The 21,337-nt window shown below is 49.4% G+C and overlaps 1 pseudogene; it reads right to left on the bottom strand.

Annotated features, from left to right (window-relative positions):
- Window positions 1-2,975: 2,975 nt before the first annotated feature.
- On the bottom strand, window positions 2,976-3,520 carry LOC119308701 (annotated as a pseudogene).
- Window positions 3,521-21,337: the final 17,817 nt, after the last annotated feature.

The following is a 21,337-nucleotide window of genomic DNA, read 5'->3' as shown; positions in this document are numbered from 1 at the left end:
ATAAGCATTTCCTTTGTAGTGAGTGGTTGATGCCGCCATGGCAGGCCAGCAACAAGAGAGAAGGGCCGCAACCGCATTCCTATTTTAGTGCTAGTGCCTCTTGGTTTAATATTGGAACCACCCTATAACCTAGGCTCTACCACTATGGCACCACACTCATGCGTTGCCATGGAAAAATAAAGATATGAATAGAAATGTTCGTCCAAAGCATGAAAAATATCAACGTTCTCTCCTCCTCCCTCCCTCGCATGCACATGTCTGATTCATGGTACAAATTTATGCCCCTCACCTTCTATATGCCATACCTCGAACTGCTTTTAGATCACAAAATTATCACTTCTATGCTCCACTAAACCAAATGAAAGAGAGGGCATGTCAAGCTAGAACCTTGAGTTTTCGTTCAAAAGTTGGACCCATGAGCTAAATACGATAACCCAAAGAGATAACATGGGGGAAATAGTTTGCTCGAAAAATTGCCCATGCCCCATTTTACTAATAAAGGCAAAGTACCCGCACAAATAAGGTTCAATACAAAAAAGGTAAAACAAAGGTCAATGGGGGCAACAGGACAATTAAGCCCAAAAAAAACAACGATAAGTAGCAGCAAGCAAGCTAAACAGACGAGGCTAAACAGACGAGGCTATACGTCGGGCCACCTCCTATGGACCATTGCTTAGGGCATCAAGCTCGATCCTATCCTTGCGTCTAGTGAGAGGCCGCTATTGCTAGGTAGGATATAAAGTTGGAGGTATGATAGAAGTGCTCTACCTCAAGGTTGGTTACATATACATGAAGTCACCACATATGTGTGACTCTATTATTTGTCAAACGATTGGTTACAGATACGGTACTACAAGCTTTTTTTGTTCATGGTTTCTATTTTTGTAATAAAAGATGATTTTGTTCATCCTATGATGCAGAAGTCTGAAACACTTTTTCCAATTATCTAAAGTATTATAGGAAATGATGGATGTTGGTTTATTTAGGTTGAAACACTCGGAGTCGCATGGTCCAGGAGGAAGTTCTGCAACACACGATTGTTTGGGAGTTGGAACCTATGCCAGCAATTACATGTCATATCTACATATAATGGGTCCAACCGCAAGATCAGCGGACATTGGCCTCATGTGCAGAAGATCTTGTTGAACCAGAACCAGAAAAATTCAGTTTGTACCATAGATGATCCGATATATTTTGAATGATATGTCTTCCCGTTGTGTCTTCTTAATAAATAGTCAGATTTATTTTCTACCGTTGCCCCCTTCCCATGACCTACAACATAGCTTCAAAACTCATTAATTGACGAGATAAAGAACCATCCTTACTTGTTGGTCACACAATAAAGTGTGAGTTCATTAAGCCACTTCTTTTATATGAGACCAATAGGTGAAGCAACTTCCGTATGTATGTCTCCTTCATTTATATGGATAGAACATGTGAGGAGGGGTTGATCGATGGAGATGGGAAGCGTCGATGATTTAGTGACAACAAATGATGGGAATGAGATACATCTGAAACATACGCGAGAGAACATCGTCAACATCACGCTACCCAAACAGATAAGGAGCGGCGTGGCTATGTACATATGTACGTACTTGTGATGTCTTCGATTACCGATCGACTTGTTGCGGTACCAGTATGTGTAAGAGGATCACAGAAAGATTATCATTCAGGGATGCACTCCCCCTGAACTTTGCATGTCTTGAATTCATTTCATACCAATTCCATTGATATACTTCTCTTCTGTTGCTTTTTCAAATCCAGATGAATTTCAGTTGCCGGCAATCACCCTCTCTTGATATATCTTGCATTTAAGAGAGAAAAGACATTTAATTGCACCCTAATGTGAAACATATCATTGAAATAAGATAATTTGTAGTAGGAAATAATGATGCAAAATGGACGTATCATAGCCAGGTACCCTCCCCGTGTCAACGATGTCCATGGTGTCCGGTCAAATACCATTGAGCTTATTTTCCAACTTCATGTTGTTTTTTATAGTAGGAAGGATGGCGGGGTACTCGATCATGGAGGATAAAGTTGTTGTGCGATGCGCGGTTGGGTGTATTCCGGGTTTCGTAGGTAGGGGCAGAAGGGGGCTCTTCTGGTAGCGCGTGCGTGGTTGGGTGTATTCCGATTTTCGTAGGTAGGGGCAGAAGGGGGCTCTTCTGGTAGAGCGTGCGTGGTTGGTTTCACGCACGAAAGCACATTACGCCCTACGACATGCACATCATCCATGAACCCAATATGAAGACGTTAGTGTATCGATAGTACACCATCCAGACCACCGTCGTCAAGTTTTGTAAAGCGGTTGATCGGCTGGAGACAATGTGGCCATTGCGCGCGACAGCCATGAAGATCGTAAGTTTTGCTTATTCTTGCTCAACTTGTTGATTGATTTATTCATTCCTTGATATTGTTCTACAAGTTGTGTAGCCTGCTGCCGTTATGTGCCACGGGGCGGAGGGCAGACCATTTACGCACACACAATGTTAGATGAAGGTCAAGGGGCAGTATGTATGGGACAACATGATTTGTTATGAAAAACTTGTTGAACATGTGGTTAATCTCGTTGATTTGAACTATTGTTGTACTGAACTTTTTTGCATGCTATGTATGGATAATTTGTGCTATTTCCTATCGGAAGTCGATAAATTCCATTGTGTTTGATGAATTTTGTCCGGTTACTTGAAATGTGGTTTGAAATGTATGTGGATAATTTTGGATGGCTGACTCCTGATCTGTATCCGCGGACAGGTCCCTGTCTTCGAAGGGAGGCGGTGTGTGATTTGCAGGTCAACGCGGGAGATGCCGTAACACATTAACCATGTAAAGACGAGTATACGTCATTCGATCGTTAATATTGAATTTATGCTCCAACCAACTCATCAAAAGTCACAGAGTATAAAACGACAATAGTGAGGAGGTGAGGGACCTCAAATGAATCTGTGCAATCTTATGTCAGCCAGCAACAACTACACCGGCGGCAGAGCCGGCTCTGGCGCCAACGGTGACATTTTGCCAGCCTTCTGCGGCTCCACATGGCACCGGCAGACCGGGCAGGTCGCATGAGAGTGGAACCACATGTCGATGCACCCGATGTGGAACGTGTGCGCGTCGGCAGCCGCCGCACATTCTCCCCAGCCTCCACGCACACCGCGCACTGGGCCTCGCCGTCGCCGGCACCGGCACCGGCCGAAGCTGCGGTTCCGTACACGAACGCCGGGATGGCCGCAATTGACGCCTGTGGTAGGCCGCCTCGCTCGACGGCCGCCATGGCCTCGTCGTGCACGAACACCACCGGCCCGGCGAGCAAGCGACCGGTGCAGAAGAGCACGAACAAGATCGCGCAGTAGAGCGCCAGCGCGATCCACACGTACCTGACGAACGCGGAGACGAGGACGAGGAACAGGAGCACCGGGTACGACGCGAGCACCAGCGCGCTGCCCTGCCCGACGTGGAAGACACCACCGCCGCGCGCCTGCCACGGGAGGTCCGCTGACCACGACAAGGACGACATGATTGGTCGAAGGCTTCGTTCAATGCTTGCGACTTGTGTGCAAGTGCAATGCTTGTGACCTGTGACCCGTGAGCATTGATGGCGCCGTCGGCGACAGTTTTGTAGGCTGAGGATTAAGGCCCTGTTTGGTTCATAAGTCCTAGGACTTTTTTAGTCCCAATTTATAAGTCTCAAGTCCCTAAAAGGTCTTTATCTGTTTGGTTCCTGAGACTTATAAATTCCTATAAGACCATATTACAACTATAAGTCCCTATAAGTCCCTCCTCGAGAGTCTTATTTTATAAGTCCCAAATGCCCACTTTAAGTCCCTATAAGCCCCTCCTGTTTGGTTTAGATGAGACTTATAGGGACTTTTTTAAGTCCCTAAGCCAATAAGTCTCTAGAAACAAACACCCTCTAAAGCCTCTGGAAGAACCGGATAATGCCTTTCGTTGACGGCGCAGGCAGCTGCATCTAAGGCAGGGCGGATTTGGGTTGATTTATTGAGCAAGCAAGGTCGGCTCTGGCAATTCTAGAGATACTAAGCTCCCTGGAAATAGGGAGCGCCGTGAGCGATCTAGGCTTTGGCCTCATGGTAGACTCCACTGGTCAAGTGGAAGTAAGCGTTGGTTTAAACTGAATTTTTTGTAGAGGTGCAAGCTGGATCCAGAAGTGTGTTTTGCGGTACAAGATTTATTACTACGAATTTCATTTTGAGTCTAAAGGTGAAGCCACCAAGGCCCAGGCCCCAAGCTGGTTGGCACAAATCGATGCCTTCGGACATAACCTTTGCACATGAACACAACCACACACACATCTGACATTCGCTCGAGTGTCGCACCCTGTGTCTCGCCGGTGCCGATCACCACCAGTAGAAGGTGGATTTTGCATTTGTGGCCTCACATGTCAAAAAGTGGATTGATTGTGGGCTACGGTTGGACTTGTATTCACACACTGACGTGGCACTACTATATTGATGGATAAACAAATCTTTAAATTCGTGAACATTTTTTAAATTCATGAATTTAAAATTTATAAACATTATTGAATTTCGGGGAACTTCTTTTGCAATCTGAGAACATTTTCCGTATTCATGAATATTTTTTAATTCAAGATTGTATAATGAGGAACATTTTCTGAAATTCACAAACATTTTCTAAATTTAAAAACGTTTTAAGAATTCCCGAGTAGTTTTTTTTTCAAATCGGTAAACATTTTGAAATTCATGATCATTTACAAAATTTGTGAATTTTTTTTATTTTTTTGGAGCATTTGAAATATCTTGACTATATTTTTTAAGTTTTCTTCTCTTTGTTTTTTCCTCCGCTTCTTTGGGTGGGCTGAGGCCTAATAGGGGGACTGTTAGCCTACCGAAGCAAACGTCCTGGTCGTCCTTCGAAGCGTTGCATGCAGAATAGTACCTCCTGTGTGTGCGGGTTATTTAGCTGACGGTGGAGGGACAAACCAGTTTTCTGCTTTGTGCATTTGTGAGGAGGTGGTGCCAGCTTGTTGGTTCTGCGGCGAGCAATTGGGTCACTTCTTTCTTCGTCTTCCCCGTTGGGCTCTTCGGGTGGTGGATTCATGGTGAAAGACCGACATTATGCTAACGCTGGGGAGAGCTAGAAGGGAAAGATCAAATGTTGAAGAGCCAAGGCAACATGGGAACCTGTCGGAGAGCCATTGTAGATAGGCCTCATGGCACTAAACCTAACCTCATTACCTCAAGTTTGGAAGGCAACTAAGATGTGAGATTAGAGTCCTTTTGGGGATGAAAACCAGTGTAAAGGGAGTGATTCTAAGTGCAGAGTCACGAGTGAACTAGGGTGCATGGGGCGTGCGACGTACATGGGTCTAGGTCTATGCCTGCATGTGCGCAAAGTAGGGAAGGTAGAGAAAAGAGAGGTCTATTTCTATGTAAATGGTTTGATAATCAATTTAGTTTATGTAGAATAAAGACTGGCGATATACCAAGACACAAACAACTAGCGATCGAAACATCAATCCGAACACCATAAACCAAGTAAACTAGAATAACGCTCAAATCAGTTCAGTTTGGTTCTTCGTTTTTCGATGTCAAAGTGGTCATCTTTAACCGTAATAGCCACAAAATTAACTCACGACCGAGAAACGGCGCGGCAAAGCGCGCATCACCATCTAGTTTGAATTTAATCCTAGACTAGATATTGTGATCTTGGATAATATATAATGATCGAATGCCAATTAGGGCCGCCGGTGCTTCATTGATGTCTCCTCGCTGCAAGTTACTCATGTGGCCGGTTGAAATGTACACATGGCTCAACGGCCGAACATTAATCAGGAGAATTTTACCAATGAGTAAAAAAAAAGATGCAGCTACAGACACTAGGAATAAATCGTCTTTGCTTGCTTCTCTTTTTTGACAGTTGATTGACTGTTTGGCACGCCATTTCTGGCTGTCCTGCTGTGACATGATGTAGGCGAGTTCTTTCATGGCTGCTTACACCCCTAATAGACATGTTCTGCACGAAACTTAAATCTTTCATGGTTCCTTACAAACTTTGCCTGGTTTCATTAGGAACATTATGATTTCCATCAATAATTTGCAAACATGCATATATTTAAAACACAGTTACAAGTTCCTTTGACAACATATTCTGAAATTTATCTATTTTTGTTTAAAGCTTCAAGATGAATGAGTGTGGGTACATTTTGTTCACATGATTTGATTTGAATTTGCATGCCTCCTATTTTGCAGGGAAACTCATTTTCTTGAACACCTTTCATTAAAAAAGTGCATGTGGAAGGGGAAAAAGTTTGAACCCATTACCGAAGAATGGCACAGCGAAGCGTGCAGTACCTTCTAGTACGATCTACACGTGTGTATATTTGGTTTGCTACATTGCATTCTGATGCAGCCAGCCTAGAGGGACACTTTTATATGGCACGACATTTCAGTCAGTTCAAAAACAAGTAATACTTCGTCGACGACTGTGGCGGCCCGGAAATAACAGCAATTTCAATGGGGCAACCCATTTCATCCGCCGCCGTCCGTTTGGGTCGGCGCGGACAGAAAAACAGGCCCAACGCGCCGATCAAAACGGACGCGTGTCTGCTTGGCGTCCGCATGGCGACCCATTTCTGTTCTATTTTTTAGCCGGATTTACGTCGGCGCGGACACGAGACGGACGCGCGCGCGCCTACTCATCTCCCCGGGGCCGTCGGTCGGTTGCAGCCATCATCATTTTCCCTAATTTTTCTCGAAAACACTCCTGCTCGCGCGCGCTCCCGCCCCAACCAGCCATGGACGACGCCATCGACCTCGACGCCGTCGGCGGCCTCGCCTCCCTCGCCTCGTCCAGCATCGCCGCCCCCTCCGGGAAAGGTAAGCCTCGTGCCCCGCACAAGACGGCCGCCGAGATCAAGCCAAAGAAGGCACTGACGCCCGAACAGCAGGCATGCGACTCGGCCAAGAGGATAGGCCGGAGGAACGCCGTAGACGCGAGGGATGAGGCCGCCGCGCAGGCCGCCGTCATCGCTGCCGCACAGCAGGAGGTCACCAACGCCCACGTCGCGGCGGCAACGAGGGAGGCGCTCTACATGCTAGGGTTAAACCCTAGCCAGCACGGCCTCGTCCAAGCCGCCGTCGCCGCGGCCAGCACTGGCTCATCGGATGGTGCTGCCCGACTCGCCCCGCGCATCGGCTTGCAACCCAATCCCTAGCTTCCACGTCTACCCGCAGGCCTCCCGCCTCTCCGGGGAGTGCTCGCCCGACGTGAGCATGGTCGCGCCTTCCACGCCTGCGCTCGCGCCCATCAACCTCGACGCCACCCCGGTGGTCGGCGGCTCGTCATCCGACGGCTCGAGGAAACGCGTGCGGCCGATGCCGGCCGGCGTGCCCCCGACGCTCGCAACCTGTTCAAGGAAATGCCATCCGCCGTCGACGAGGACTACATGCAGAACCTCATCTTCGAGGGCGGTGCGCCGGCCGCTGGCTACTATCCCGACGAGACACAAAGCCAGGACGGCCGCGGGGCGTTCACGCCGGCCGCTGGCTATTATTCCGACCAGGTGGCCTTCATGCGTGATCAGGTCGGCATCGACCTGGACGGCTTCCCCCTCGACACCGAGTTCCCGGACGACTATGGGCTGGAGGAAGAGGACGAGTGCGACATCGAAGTGGAGCCTTTGTTGGAGGACGAGCTCGCCAACCAAGCCACCGGTCCTAAGACGAAGTGCAAGAGCAAGCACACGAAGGCGTACACGGTGGCCGAGGACAAGCTTCTTTGCGAGTGTTGGCGAGACATTGGACAAGACCCCAAGATGGACGCCGAGCAAAAGCATTCAACCTTTTGGATTCGTGTCCACCGAGAGTTTCATGAGCGCAAGAAGTTTCCGCCTTACCAATTTGTGAGCACGCGCGGGTGGGTCTCCATTTTCAAGCGGTGGAGGGTGATCCAATAAGAGTGCAACAAGTTTTGCTCCACTCTTGAGAGCGTCAAGGTCCGCCCCGTGAGCGACATCGGCATGCAAGACATGGTATGCTAGCAAGCCGCCCTCTTTTGGGTCATCAAGTTCATCCTTTGCATGTTCATTTGCATATCACTTGCCCATATGCTTGCATGGAAACATTTTGTAGGCATTTCAAGCTTTGGAGGCATTCAAGGTTCAACACAATGGCAAGTGCTTCAACCTCTCCCATTGCTATCGAGTCATCAAGGACGAGGAGAAGTTCAAGGCGCAATATGCCGCACTCAAGTCATGTGGGGGGAAGAAAGCCCTGGAGGATGTTGGGGAGGGCGAGCCGGCACGACCGCGGGGGAAGACCAACTCCAAGAAGGACGACAAGCGAGATGCGGCCACCAACGCCTTGATCGCAAGCATGGATGGCATGATGAATAAAAAGAACTCAAGGGAGGAGGAGCGCCGGCGTTTCAAGGCGGAGCAAATGGACGCTTTCATGGAGATCCAAAGGAGGAGGCTTGAGCTGGACGCCGAGAAGCAAGCAAGGATGTTCGAGTTGGAGGCAGAGAAGCAAGCCAAGATGCTAGAGATCGAGGCCGCCAACGCCAAGACCAAGGCAAAAGAAGTGGCTCTCGCGAGCATGATGACCGGGGTGGAGATCATGAAGGTGGATCTCAACACCGTGTCGCCAAGGAAGAGGCCGTGGTTCGAGAAGATGCAGGCCGACATGCTCAAGTTCGACGACGAGTGATCCATGGCGGCGAGCGCCATCTTTTTTGTATGCCAGTAGGTGTGCCGGCATGACCACGGGAGCCGCGATGGCGTGGTCGAACTCAAGTCCCACCCTTTTTTTGTGTGATGGCATGTGTGCCTGCCGGCTGGCGAGTGCGCCAGCATGAACTGTGGTGATATTTACTGAATCCGGCATTGTATGCCGGTGCTGGCATGGTGCCGGCATGAGACATGGCCGCTGGCATGATCACCCGCGGGCCTTTTTTTAAAGTTGAATGCGGACATGAAATGGGTCGGCGCGTTGGGCGCACTGCCGACCCAAATGCAAAACTGGGCCGGACGCTGGGCAGGCGGCCACTAGTAGAAAACAGGGCTACCATTCAGCCATGGCCAGCCCATTAGTCCCAGTTCTTCAAGAACCGGGAACAATGGGGGGTATTAGACCCGATTCGTGAGCCCAGGGGGTCGGCCGGGGCCTCATGGACATTGGTCCCGGTTCATGTAGAACCATTTGTCCCGGTTCGAGCCACGAACCGGGACCAATGGTCCTCGCTGCTGGCCCACAACCATTGGTCCCGGTTCGTGGCATGAACCGGGACAGAAGGGGTGGCTTTAGTCCCGGTTCATGCCATGAACCGGGACAAATAACTTGCCTATATATACCCACCGCTGCGACAGAGCACTCCACAGTGCTCTGTTTTTTCAATCCGGCGAGGAGAGGGCATTTGGGTGCTCTAGTTCACCTCCTATGCACATGAGGTGTTCGATGAAATTCCCGAGCCACACTAGTTAAGCTTGCTCCTCTCGAAGCTCGACCTAGGAGCTCCATTTTTTCGAGATTTGTCTAGATTTAGGGGTCCATCACGCCTCGTCCCTGTTTTCACCGCCGTTGATCGCTCACGCCGATCTCGTCGCCGGCACCACCGTGGTGAGCCTCTTGTTCTTATCTTCTTTATGATACTTGTCTGATTTTCTTACTTTAGATAGATAGTTGTCTGATTTTCTTAATTTTGACACACATAATTATATGTAATGCACGCAGATAAATCGGCAATGGATGTATGGTGAGAGACACACCTCCGAGTACATTAAGGTCGTGCATATCTTTCTCAAAGTGGCTGAGGCAAACAAGCAGAATAGTTTTATGTGTTGTCCATGCAGTAAATGCGGGAATACGAAGTCTTACTCTGACCGGAAAATCCTTCACACCCACCTGCTTTACAAGGGTTTCATGCCACACTATAATGTTTGGACGAGGCACGGAGAAATAGGGGTTATGATGGAAGACGACGAAGAAGAAGAGGACGATGACAACTATGTGCCCCCTGAATACGGTGATGCTGCAACGGGGGGAGCAGCTGAAGATCAAGAGGAACCAGACGATGTGCCCGATGATGCTGCAATGGGGGAAGCTGCTGAAGATCAAGAGAAACCAGACAATGTGCCCGATGATGATCTCCGCCGGGTCATTGTCGATGCAAGGACGCAATGTGAAAGTCAAAAGGAGAAGCTGAAGTTCGATCGCATGTTAGAGGATCACAAAAAAAAAGTTGTACCCCAATTGTGAAGATGGCAACACAAAGCTGGGTACCGTACTGGAATTGCTGCAGTGGAAGGCAGAGAATGCTGTGCCTGACAAAGGATTTGAGAAGCTACTGAAAATATTGAAGAAGAAGCTTCCAAAGGATAATGAATTGCCCGACAGTACGTACGCAGCAAAGAAGGTCGTATGCCCTCTAGGATTGGAGGTGCAGAAGATACATGCATGCCCTAATGAATGCATCCTCTACCGCGGTGCGTACTAGGATTTGAACCCATTCCCAGTATGTGGTGCATTGCGGTATAAGATCAGACGAAATGACCCTGGTGATGTTGACGGCGAGCCCCGCAGGAAGAGAGTTCATGTGAAGGTGATGTGGTATGCTCCTATAATACCACGGTTGAAACGACTGTTCAGAAACAAAGAGCATGCCAAGTTGATGTGATGGCACAGTGAGGACCGTAAGAAAGACGGGAAGTTGAGAGCACCCGCTGACGGGTCGCAGTGGAGAAAAATCGAGAGAGAGTACTGGGATGAGTTTGCACGTGACCCAAGGAACGTATGGTTTGGTTTAAGCGCGGATGGCATTAATCCTTTTGGGGAGCAGAGCAGCAATCACAGCACCTGGCCCGTGACTCTATGTATGTATAACCTTCCTCCTTGGATGTGCATGAAGCGGAAGTTCATTATGATGCCAGTTCTCATCCAAGGCCCTAAGCAACCCGGCAACGACATTGATGTGTACCTAAGGCCATTAGTTGAAGAACTTTTACAGCTGTGGAATGGAAACGGTGTACGTGCGTGGGATGAGCACAAACAGGAGGAATTTAACCTGCACGCGTTGCTGTTTGTAACCATCAACGATTCGCCCGCTCTTAGTAACCTTTCAGGACAGACAAACAAAGGATACGACGCATGCACGCACTATTTAGCTGACACCGAAAGTATATACCTGGGAAGCTGCATGAAGAATGTGTACCTAGGCCATCATCGATTTTTTTCGACCAACCATCAATGTCGAAAGAAAGGCAAGCATTTAAAAGGCGAGGCAGATCACCGGAAGAATCCCGCCATGCCTACCGGTGATCACCTACTTGCTATGGTCAATGATTTACATGTAATCATTGGAAAGGGTCCCGGCGGACTAGCTGTTCCGAGTGACGCTGGGGGACACGCACCCATGTGGAAGAAGAAATCTATATTTTGGGACCTACCCTACTAGAAAGACCTAGAGGTCCGCTCTTCGATCGGCGTGATGCACGTGACGAAGAACCTTTGCGTCAACCTTCTAGGCTTCTTGGGCATGTATGGGAAGACAAAAGATACATCTGAGGCATGGGAGGACCTACAACGTTTGCACGAAAAAGACGGCATGCCTCCAAAACAGTATGAAGGTCCTGCCAGCTATGCTCTTACCAAAGAAGAGAAGGAAATCTTCTTTGAATGCCTGCTTAGTATGAAGGTCCCGACTGGCTTCTCGTCGAATATAAAGGGAATAATAAATATGGCAGAGAAAAAGTTTCAGAACCTAAAGTCTCATGACTGCCACGTGATTATGATGCAACTGCTTTCGGTTGCATTGAGGGGGCTTCTACCGGAAAACGTCCGATTAGCCATTGTGAAGCTATGTGCATTCCTCAATGCAATCTCTCAGAAGGTGATTGATCCAGAAATCATACCAAGGCTAAGGAGTGATGTGGTGCAATGTCTTGTCAGTTTCATGAAATTCCTCCCTTCAAAGTCAAGGCTGACCCAAGCATCCTGATAAATGATGAAGATTATCCATGGTTACGGCGCAATAAAGAAAGGACACAAGCGAAGAAAAGGTGAAGACTTTCTCCACAACTATTATGATGATACCATGCCAACTTTCAACCTTTTTGTAGTTCATTTGAAATGCTTGTTGTAAACGACAAGTTTCCGTATAAAATCCTGATACTTCGAAAGAGATTGTCCGTTTTGTACACGAAGTGCATCCAGTTTTTGCCGTAACCCTCTCAACTTTCTTGCATATGCTATGTGGATGAAATGATGATACCATGCCAAAATAAAAGAGAGGCGCAATGCTCACCTGCATGTTGCTTAGCTTCAGGCCAATGTGCACGAGAGCACTGCGCTTCTCCCTTCATCGTCTCTACACTCAGGTCTTATAAACCGTTGTGAGTGCCTCTCGCTTGGCGAGGTGGGACTAAAAAACAGCTGCACAAAGAATCAACTAAAAAAACTCTTTTACTGGTTCATGCCATGAACCGGTACTAAAAGGTGCTCGATCGTGGGGCCCCAGCCTTAAAACCTGTACCAAATAAAATGCCTTTGTAACAGCCTTAGAACAGGTACTAAAGGAATCAACTAAAAAGCTTTTATAAACCTCTAGTATTATTGAAACTAAAATTATATAGAATTTTGTTACCAACTTTAATAGCAAAAAGAATTATCATAACAGAAAATAAATAAATAATTAGAATTTTGTTCAGAACATTACAAGCAAAAAGAATTATCATAAAATAAAATAAATAATTAATTAGAATTTTGTTCAAAACATTACAAGCAAAAAGAATTATCATAAAAGAAAATAAATAAGTAATTAGAATTTTGTTACAAACTTTAATAGCAAAAAGAATTATCGTAAAAATAAATAAATAAGTAATTAGAAACAAAAAAGAAAGAAAAAAACTAGAAAAAAATAAAAAAAAAGTGCCACCTACAGGGCCACCACGGCCTGCATACGACTAGAAACCCGTTACTAGGGCCAGGATGCAGGCCCGCAGTAGGCCCAATAGGCCCACAAGCACAGAGAGTGATTTTAGGCCCATAAGCCTACAGTAGAGAGGAGCTCGAAGTGGTTGGTTCGGCAGGGCTTATAAACCACTCCGAGCCCCTCTCGGCTAGCGAGGTGGGACTAAACATAGCACCGCACCGCGCCAGTTTCAGCACACGACCTTTGGTCCCAGTTGGTGCCACAAACCGGGACTAAATGGGTGCATTGGTACCGGTTGGTGCCACCAACCGGTACCAATGCCCCTCTTTTGTCCTGGTTTGTGGCACAAACCGGGACCAAAGGTCTCTGTTTCTCGCCCTTTGGGCTGCTGAAAAGAGGCCTTTGGTCCCGGTTGGTGCCATCAACCGGGACTAAAGGGGTGCATTGGTCCCAGTTGGTGCCATGAACCGGTACCAATGCTCTGCCTATATAAACAGCACTCTCGAAAATTTGGTTCAGTTCTTCTTGCCCGCCGCCCGATGCCGCCAGGCTACCCGTCTATCTCTGCCTCGCCGTCGCCGTCGTTGCCCCGCGCCGTCCCGCACCGCCCCGACGCCGTCCCGTGCCGCCCCAACGCCGTCACCGCCCCCACCCCGTGCCCCGTGCCCCATGACGCCGCCGACCCCTACCCGTCACCGCCTAGCCCCGGCCCGCGCAGCACCGCCTCACCGTCGACCGTCGCCGCGCCGCACCTCGCCGTCGCCGTCGCCATCGCCGTCGCCGTCCCCGACACCGTCACCGTGAGCAAAATTTTTGCTAATTTAATTTGATGTTAGTAGTGGTTAATTTAGATGTGTAGTACAATTTAGATGGGTAGTTAATTGAGTTAGATTTTGTTAGTTTTTTTCGATTTTTTTGTAGTTCATAGATTTTTTTTGTTAGATGTGTAGTTCATAGATTTTTATGTTAGATTTTTTTTCTGTTAATAGATTTTTTTGGTGATATTGTTGTTGAATATGCATGTTTGTATGTTCATATATATGCAAAGATCGAATATGTCAAATTTTTATGATTTTTTTCTGTTCATAGAATTTTTATGATTTTTTTCTGTTGTAAATTTGTTCATAGAATTTTAATGATATTTTTGTTCATAGTATTTTCTTTGTCAATTTATGTATATGTTCATATTGTGTATGTATGGGAAAATTGTAAATGATAGAAGTCATTTATGAATATGTTCATATTTAGAATAGAGGAAAAAGGAAAAAATAAGAAGAGAAAGTGTTTAATATAATTAGTTAGAAAAAAAATAAAACTATAGTTAAACTAGTTTATTTTTAGTAAGTACTACTTTATTTTATTTATAGTAAGTGCTTCATATATAGTTGAACTAGCTAGTTGATTTAATAAACTACTTTATTTTACTATATATGGAAGTAGTTTATTTTTAGTAAGTACTACTTTATTTATTTATAGTAAGTGCTTAGTAGTTGAACTAGTTGATTTAATTAATAAAACTACTTTATTTAACTATATATAGAAGTAGTTCCCGCATTGACGTCGACAATGCCTATCCCGCATCCTCGTCGTCGTCGACTCGGCAGTGGAGGCCTGCTTGATCAGGGCCATGTTCGGGACTGGGCTCCACCGGGCTGGTATTGGGAGGTGCTACCTTCCGGGGGACGTAGGTTGGTGAGGAGGCAACCCGTTGTTGACCAGATCCTTGTTTGGTGACGGTCGCGTGGGCCCGTGACGGTGCCGAGGCTTCCGGTCACCACGTAGGTGGTACGTCACTGTGTCAGCGAGGAGGACGAGCACGTCCGTCGCTACATAGTTGCATTGGAGGGCAGGTTCGTCAATACCTGGCAGGTTCTATAGGGATCTCACTGGATCTATGATCATGTGATGGTTCCTTATCTTTGGTTGTCCACGGCCCACGACGATACCCGTCGGGCGCTACGGTTCTAGCTGTATTAATTAGCGATGCTATTTGTATGATAGTATTCGAGGAGTATTAGTGATAATAGTCGACGATGTACGGACACAAGAGATGATGTACTTTTGATTATAATTGAATGCATGCTAATTTGAATACTACTTTATTTTATGATTTGGTTTTGCTTATTGAATGCTCATATTGGAAAAGTACTCCTACTTTGAATGCTAAAATTGAAGAGCACTCTATGCAGAAATCTAGGAGCCCCCTCCATCATCCATGCCGTCGTGGGGGTAGCTTCTCCTTCATTCCCGTGTGCTAGACAATTTGGTGTAATAATGCACTCGGGAATGAAAGGAGGAGCTACGTACCATCACCGATAGTCAACCTGTGATTAATAATAATGATCTAATTTAGGTTTTTTAGTACATATATTTAATTGTACAAGTTTAATATTTGAATTATGAACTTAGGTCGAAAATGTCGTACTCGGACGACGAAAACCACGCGGGGAGTGCGACTGGTGCCACGACGACCGAGGTATGTGCGACAGGTCCATTGAGCTGGACGAAGATCGGCGCTTCAGCATTAAGCTCGAGGAGACCTTCGATGTTCATACGATACGCAATGACGAATATAGTTTTTTTCGTAATTAAGCACGACTTCAACTATTTTAACGTGTATTTTTTATCTTTTCCAATTCAACTAGCTTATCCCATGCTATGCAAGACGCTATGTCTTGAAGAGAATGGGTTTTGAAGACCATGAAAGTATGGAAACCAAAAAAATTCTCCTAAGGACCCATCATGATGCGGATTTTAAAGTAAAGTTGTACAATGCTGAGAGTGTAACTCATTTTTGTTGTAAAAATTGGGAAGCACTTTGCAAGATGTATGGTTTTGATGAGGATATGCTTGTCACCATGGATCTTCGTGATCCTACAACCGAGCAAGACAATATGGACATTTGGGTCCTTGTGGATACACTTCCAATTCTTCCCCCATGTGAGCTTAATATAGTTATTAAGTAATTTATATTGTTTATTTCAAAATAGTTGACAAGTTATTTCCATTGACAGCTTATTTTCATTCTTCAAAGAATGTGCGGAAGATGGTAGACAAAACCCACTACACCAATGGCTCCGAATTAACTTATAAGGAGAAAAATTATCTGGTCGCATTTTGTACTGATCTTGAGAATTACAATGTCTACAATCGAACTCCTCAACATTATGGTCAATACGTGCCACTAGTGCACGTGTTGAACTACGGTAACTACCATGGAGATACCCTGGTAAGATTTTTTTACTATTACGATATATGTGCATCTTTTTGCATACTTCTAACACTAGTACATCATTGCTAACAACGAAGTTATTACTATGTTTTCAACAGATAATCCCGAATGATTGTGTGCCTCATCTGATGTATACGCACGGTCGCCTTGATGTTTTGAACATACAACCAGGTCGTCCTACGAATCTCAACTGTCCATACCGGATTTCTAAAAGAAGTGGAGACATGACAATCAAAGAATGGAAAAAATGTATGGACAGTCGTAAGGAGCTTCTTGGAAGCAAAAGGAGGCGAAGAGCAAGAATTGGAGACAGGATGATCTCCATTCTTCATAATGGAGAATCAGGGTCTATATTGTTTTATGCTATTTTACCTTAAGGGTGTTTAGGTCCTACCTGATACTGATGATCATGTGCTAAGAACAATTATGTAGGATTGGGTTCGATGACTATGAGGATGATGATCGTATGACTTGTTATTAATAACGAGTAGAAGTTGTATGATGATGCATGATTAGTAGGACTTATTATTATATATGATGATGTATGATGCGAGCATGCATGAGTTATTATATATCAGCGGGTGAAATGAACATAGCAGTAGCGTTGGTAAACCAAGGACGAAGATATAAGAGAGGACACTTCTCTCTATTAGCTAGCTAATAACAACCTAAAATTAACCACCAAAACCCCTAAACCAGCCACTTTTTTTTTTAAAAAAAGAAAAACCTCAGCTCCAGCCAGCTGCTGACACGTGGAAGTCTTTTGGTCCCGGTTCATGTCACCAACCGGGACCAAAGGCCCCCTTGCCTGGGCTGCCCGCAGTGGCCACATGGAGGCCCATCTGTCCTGGTTCATGTAAGAACCGAGACTAAAGGGGGATGCCTTAGTAACGACCTATTTGTCGGCGTTCTGGGAACGGGGGTACCCAGACTTGCCTGCCTGCGGCCTGAAGCATGGCTCAAGGAGTGGCCCAGTACGGCCCATCTTCGTCAACACAAGCTCAAGACGCTCGCGAGGGGCCAAGCCTCGCGGGGCGGACGACAGGAAGCTTCCTCAGGCGTAGCCTCGTTAGGCTGGCTTGCGAGGAGGCGGAGAGATCAAGGCGGGGTACCTCACGAGGTGCCCGTCACGCAAGCCATGACGACTGAACCCAGGCGGGCGCCGGCCTGCGCAGTGTCCTTGTTTCCTCTTTGATGCAAAGGGTGCAAGCGCAGGCCAAGGTACCAAGCAAAGGCTACCATTTCGATGCAACGAGACCAAGACCAGCAGAACGGCAGGATGGAGGTCATTGTGGAGCCCAGGAAGGCGTCATCGTCAGAGCCTTTGGCAGGCGAGGACCAACTTTAGTCAGGATAAGTGTACTAGATATTCCCCTTCAAAATGGCCAATTGTTGGCGCCCTTCCCGCTCAATATTTGGAAAGAGGGACAGGGCCTCGCTCTATAAATACGGCTAGCCACCATAGTAGAAAAGGATGATTTGATCGAGAGCCAAGGGATCCGGATCCAATCCTTCCCAAGAGGCATCACCCCCACAAGAACTCCTCCTCTCGCGATCTTGTTTTTCCCTTGTATTGTTCATCGTCAGCCCCTGAGGTAATCCACATACCACACACTGGAGTAGGGTATTACACCACCATGTGGCCTGAACCAGTATAAACCTTGCGTCCCCTGTGTTGTTCTTCGTGTAGCCTAGATCCTTTTGCGAGGCGACGAGCCGTGAGTTGGTAGAGGGGTGATCTCCGCGTGCACCCCAGATTTCGAACCTTAAGGGTCTTCCGGAACTCAAAATCCGACATTTGGCGCGCCAGGTAGGGGTGCGCCGGAATCACGCCTTCCGCTGTCTTGTGTTTCGCCGTTTGTCGCATCCATGTATGACGCTTGTCGAGCCCGCGCCGAGCGCCGGGCTGCCCTCATGGCCCATGTTGCCCAGACGGCCCCCGTCGGAGGGCCTCCCCGTCGTTCCCCGTCGCCTGCCGCCCACGCCGCCACCGGTCCGGCGGAGAACGAGCAGTAGGCCTCATCCCTGCATCCTTTGGTGCGGCAAGAAGGCCGCACCGCCACCCCATCGCTGACTCCAGCAGGCTCATCGTCGCACGCCCGTCGCGCTCCTGCGAACGCACACACCGCGTTGCTCCTGGCGCGAGAGCTCCTGCACTACCGTCCCGTCGACGACCTCTATGACGAGTGGCTTGCCCGCATCACCGAGCTCGTCAGCGCCACAGGGGGCTCCCCTGCACCATCCCTCTCGCTGCACCGCCCCCCGCCCTGTGCGGGCAATGCAGCTCCGGAGGCGCCTCGGCCGCCTTCCCCTCAAGAAGGCACCCTGGCCCCAAGGCGCGTGGCCCCTAGACGAGACCCGCTCCGTCCAGCGCCCACGTAGCAAGAGAAGAGCTGCCAAGAGATCCCTCGTCCTCAAGAAGCTTCCCGTGTGCTCCGCGCACCGGCACGTCATGACCGCGCTCCTACTCCAGCGCGCCAATACCCCGCGCTGCTCCTGGCGGTGGCGCGCGGAGACCTCCAAGATCAAGCTCTTCGCCACCAAAGGCCTCCAGTGGCCACTGCAGGCTGTCGTGCCTTCACCGCCGAGCTGCGCAGCGTGGCCTGGCCGGGAAAGTTCAAGCCAGATCTGCCCCCGCGCTACGAGGGCACGGCTGACCCTGCGGAGTTACTCCAGCTCTACGAGCTGGGCCTCGAAGCCACCAACAGGGACGAGAAGGTCATGGCGAACTGGTTTCCCATGGCGCTCAAGGACGGTGCCCGCACCTGGCTCCTGAACCTGTCTCCTGGCATGATCTCCTCCTGGGACGAGATGCGCACTCGCTTCATCGCCAACTTCCAGGGCACCCGCGACCGGCCCTCGGCCATGAGCGACATGCGCCGCATCAAGCAACAGCCAGGACAGACCCTGTAAAAGTACATCCAGCGCTTCAACAACGCAGGCTGTTGGGGCCCGCGGCGCTTCGCACTTGCTACTTCGCTTCCCTGCTAAGCCAAGTCCGGGCGCGCCTTGGGTCCGAGGGCTACTGTCGGTGTTCTGGGAATGGGGGTACCCAGATTTGCCTGCCTGCGGCTTGCAGCGTGGCTCAAGGAGTGGCCCAGTACGGCCCATCTTCGTCAACACAAGTTCAAGACCCTCGCGAGGGGCCAAGCCTCACTGGGCGAACGACAGGAAGCTTCCTCGGGCGCAACCTCGTCAGGCTGGTTCGCGAGGAGGCGGAGAGATCAAGGCGGGGTGCCTCACGAGGTGCCCGTGACGCAAGCCATGATGACCGAAGCCAGGCGGGCGCCGGCCTACACAATGTCCTTGTTTCCTCTTTGATGCAAAGGGGGCAAGTGCAGGCTAAGGTACCAAGCAAAGGCTACAATTTCGGTGCAACGAGACCAAGACTAGCAGAACGGCAGGATGGAGGTCGTCGTGGAGCCAAGGAAGGCATCATCATCAGAGCCTTTGACAGGCGAGGACCAACTTTAGTCAGGATAAGTGTACTAAATGTTCCCCTTCAAAATGGCCAATTGTTGGCGCCCTTCCCGCTTAATATTTGGGAAGAGGGCCGGGGCCTCGCTCTATAAATAGGCTAGCCACCACAGTAGAAAAGGATGATCTGATCGAGAGCTAAGGGATCCGGATCCAATCCTTCCCAAGAGGCATCACCTCCACAAGAACTCCTCCTCTCGCGAGGCTGTTCTTCCCCTCAAGAAGGCACCCTGGCCCCAAGGCGCGTGGCCCCTGGACGAGACCCGCTCCGTCCAGCGCCCACGCAGCAAGAGAAGAGCTGCCAAGAGATCCCTCGTCCTCAAGAAGCTTCCCGTGTGCTCCGCGCACCGGCACGTCATGACCGCGCTCCTACTCCAGCGCGCCAATACCCCGCGCTGCTCCTGGCGGCGGCGCGCGGAGACCTCCAAGATCAAGCTCTTCGCCACCAAAGGCCTCCAGTGGCCACCGCAGGCTGTCGTGCCTTCACCGCCGAGCTGCGCAGCGTGTCCTGGCCGGGAAAGTTCAAGCCAGATCTGCCCCCGCGCTACGAGGGCATGGCTGACCCTGCGGAGTTACTCCAGCTCTACGAGCTGGGCATCGAAGCCGCCAACAGGGACGAGAAGGTCATGGCGAACTGGTTTCCCATGGCGCTCAAGGACGGTGCCCGCACCTGGCTCCTGAACCTGGCTCCTGGCATGATCTCCTCCTGGGACGAGATGCGCACTCGCTTCATCGCCAACTTCCAGGGCACCCGCGACCGGCCCTCGGCCATGAGCAACATGCGCCGCATCAAGCAACAGCCAGGACAGACCCTGTAAAAGTACATCCAGCGCTTCAACAACGCTCGCCTCAAGATCCCCAGGGTGACTGAGGAGGCCATCATCTCAGCCTTCTCTGACGGCGTGCGTGACATCAAGATGAAAGAGGAGCTGGCAATCCATGAAGACCTGTGCACATCCCTGGAGCTGTTCAACTTGGCGACCAAGTGCGCCAGGGCTGAGGAAAGGCGCCTCTCCCTCCTCGAGCTTCCGGCTGCTGATCCAGAAAAAAAGAAGCCCAAGGTCAAGGACGTGAAGCGCAAGGGGGCTATTGTGCTTGCAGCAGAGCCAGACACCAAGCGAGGCAGGGACCAGCCTGAGTCATCCAAGGGTAGCCGGTACTACGTGTACCATGACCTCCGCACCCACAAGACTAACGAATGCCAAGAGCTCAGGGTTGTGCGATATGGGCGTGCTGGCCGACGCCCCGAGCGCAACGACCGGGGCTATGGCCGAGGAGGAGGAAGAGGTGGAGGACGATGGGAAGACCGTGGCCCTTGTCAAGGGTGGCGTGACCGATCTCGCGAGGACCGCTAGCAGGACGAGCCCCGCGAGGGAGGCTTGAGGGATCAGCCTCGTGAGGATCGCCCTTAGGGCAACCCAGGCCTCCCTCCTCTGCCACCACCACCGAGGAGGAATGAAGACCATCATCAGGACGAAGGGGCTAGGGGCTTCCAGGAGCCGCGCGCAATCGCTTGCATCTTGGGCGGCGCTCAGGCCCTAGCCTCTCAGCGCATCTTCAAACAGTTTGCTCGCGAGGTGAATGCAGTCCTTCCCAGGCTTGAGGCCACGCGCCCTCTCAGATGGTCAGCGTGCGCTATTACGTTCAGCTCAGCGGATCAGCTCAAGTGCGCAGCCACGGCCGGAGTCCTCCCGATGCTTTGCTCCCCAATCATCAGCA

This window comes from Triticum dicoccoides, chromosome 1B (assembly GCF_002162155.2).
Source record: "Triticum dicoccoides isolate Atlit2015 ecotype Zavitan chromosome 1B, WEW_v2.0, whole genome shotgun sequence".
Classification (NCBI taxonomy): domain Eukaryota; kingdom Viridiplantae; phylum Streptophyta; class Magnoliopsida; order Poales; family Poaceae; genus Triticum; species Triticum dicoccoides.
Note: the sequence above shows the minus strand (reverse complement) of the source record. Positions and strands in the feature narration are given on the sequence as shown.